This window comes from Mastomys coucha, chromosome X (assembly GCF_008632895.1).
Source record: "Mastomys coucha isolate ucsf_1 chromosome X, UCSF_Mcou_1, whole genome shotgun sequence".
In the NCBI taxonomy this organism is placed as follows: domain Eukaryota; kingdom Metazoa; phylum Chordata; class Mammalia; order Rodentia; family Muridae; genus Mastomys; species Mastomys coucha.
Window position 1 is genome coordinate 69,292,805 of NC_045030.1, and position 3,135 is coordinate 69,295,939.

The window sequence follows — 3,135 nt, forward strand, 5'->3', positions numbered from 1 at the left end:
TTGTAAAAGAGATTTTAATATGACCTGAGAAATTTTATCTCAGAAAACAGTCACAAGTAAGATACTGACATGTTCATTAGCTTATCATGAGTCTAACCAATGTCTGAGATAATGAAGAAGCAAGGTTTATTTTGCTTAAAAGGTTCAGAGGTCCAGTCCACAAATGGTTTGTTCATTTGAATTAGGGCCCTTGGCAAAAAGTGTAACATGTTAGGATAGGAGCACATTGCAGAGGAAAACTGTTTCATTGCCAGGACACAAAGCAAGAAGAAAAAGAAATGTAGCTTCTTGCTTGGTGTTGTAATATACCTCTTTAGTTCCAGTATTTAGGAGGCAGAGGCACATGCCCCATTTCAAAAACAAAGCAAAACAAACAAAACAAAACAGACACCTATACTCCTTTTGAAGTCAGACTTCCTGATTACCATCCACTATGCCCCCAATCTCACAAATGGTTCCAAAACTTCTAAATAGTGAAACTCTGGTGATCAAAGCTTTTAAATTAGCATTTGAATGATACTTAAAGTCCAAACCATAGCATCATTGTTTCAAAACACAAATGACTGATTACCTAATTAATAAATAATAAATAATTTTGCCTGCCTTGTTAATTCTCTACTCAGGAATTACTATTTTTAGATCCAAAAGTCAGTACTACTTTTGAGTTTCCTGAAGCTATGAGTACAGCTCTGATCTAAATTCTAAATTCTTTAAATTTTCTACCAGGAGGCACAGGTCCCATAGTGTACTTTAATATCATGTAGTCATGTAGGGTCAAAAGAGGAAGCTTGGGTAATGAATGGTTCTATTTGACTTATCTGGTGGTGAGTGGCATCAACTAGAATCGTGGATTATATTTAACCTAGGTTTCAAAGCTTCACAAAATGCAGATTATAGGATTACATATACAAAAGTATCTGATCATAATTAAGGAATATAGTCAGAAAAATAGTATACAAAAACCAACAAATTGCTGCTGTAGTGGTATTAATCAGAAATAATTGTTGATAATAACAAGGATAACAATAAAGTATTTAGAACTAAAATAATTAATGTTTCATGTTGTCAAACTTTCTTTTCCTTGAAGTGTATCCAGGATAAAATATTAGCATTGCTATCTTCATTTTAGAAAGAAGATAGAACACATATCCTAAAGATGTTACTTTCATCAAACTCATTTACTTTTTTGCTCATTCACAACTGCAAAGTGGAGGCTGGAGAGATGGCTCAGTGTTTAAGAGTACTTGTTCTTGCAGGACTTGAGTTTGGTTTCCAGAACTCATACTTGCTGGCTCACACTGCCTGTTACTCCAGCTCCTATCTTGGAAACCTAACAAGAATAGATTCATAAAACTAGGTATTAACTCCAAAATGGACAGAAATTTCCCTGAAATTGTGTTATAAAACTGTTAAAATTAGAGATTTGCACATTTAAAAAAAAAAACAAAACTTAACTCCAGGAAGAGTTTAATCTTACAGGCTAGAGTCAGTCATCAAAGGATGCCAGAATAGGACTCCAGCAGGAACCTGGAGTCAGGAAGTGAAGCAGAACCCATGGAGGAATACTTGTTTACTGACTTGTTCCCTAGTACTAACTCAGCTTCTTTTCATACACAAGCTGGAGCTACTGCCCTAGATTAATACCACTAAGACAGTGAGCTGGGTCCTTCCCACAAAAATTTTCAATAAAGAAAATGTTCCCCAGACATTCCCACAGTCCAGTTGGATGAAGATAAATCCTTAATTGAGGTTCCTGCTATCCTGGTACCTCTAATTTGTGTCAAGTTGAAATAAACTAGCCTGCTCATCATCCATGGAAACTAAAGAGAGAGATTAATTAAAGCAATGACAAAGCAAGTTGAATCTATTATATGCCCATGGTGTGCTAGCATATCAATAGGAAATCAATAGGAAACTGGAAAACAATAGGTCTCAGTGGATTCCAGTGTTTAATTCATAGCAACATTATATGAAATGTTTCCATGTAAAATATGTGTGCTGATAGATGATTACTTGAGCCAAACAAAGAACAACAAAGCACAAATGTTTCTGTGAATTCTGTTAGTGTATTTGGAATCCTGTCAAGGGAGAAGGAATGGAATATTATGAGTGAAAGATTTTTCAGTTATCTTTTTAATATGTTTTCACTGGTTAGCTAGTTAAGATAAGGAAACATAACATTAAAAATATTATTGAACAAAGGGAAAATACTTAACTTCATCTGGGAAAACAAAAAGCCCAGAATAGCTAAAACAATCTTCAATAATAAAAGAACTTTTAAGGATATCACCATCCCTGATTTCAAGCTATACTACAGAGCAATAGTAATAAAAACTGCATGGTATTGGCATAAAAATAGGCCCATTGAATAACAGAATCGAATCAGATACAGATATAAATTCCCATACCTATGCACACCTAATTTTTGATAAAAAAGTCAGACATACCTAATGGAAAAAAGAAAGCATCTATAAACAAATGGTGCTGTGCTAACAGGATATCTACATAGAATAATTCAAATATATCCACACTTATCATCCTGAAAAACTGAAACTGAAAAACTTCTGTATGGCAAAGGACACTCAATTGAACAAAATGGAAAGGATTTTCACCAACTCCACATGTAATAGAAAGCTAATAAGATCCAAAATATATAAAGAACTCAAGAAACTAGATATCAACAAACCAAAAATTACATTTAAAATGGGGTACAGATCTAAACAGAGAATTCTCAATGAAGGAATCTCTGATGGCTAGGAAACACTTAATGAACTGTTCAAAATCCTTAGGATCAGAAGTATAAATCAAAACTATTTTAAAATTCCATCTTATACCTGTCAGAATGAATAAATCAGTAACATAAATGACAGCCCGTACTGGTGAGGACATGACAAGGGGAATGCTCCTCCATTGCTGATGGGAGTATAAACTCATACAACCACTATGAAAATCGATATGTTGGTTCATCAGAAAATTCAGAATTGATCTACCTCAAGACCCAGGTATACCATTCTTGGGTATATACACAATATATACTCCATCCTACCCCAAGGACACTTGCTCAACTATGTTCATAGCAGTTTATTCATAATAACCAGAAACAGAAAACAGCATAAATGTCCCTCAAAAAAGAAT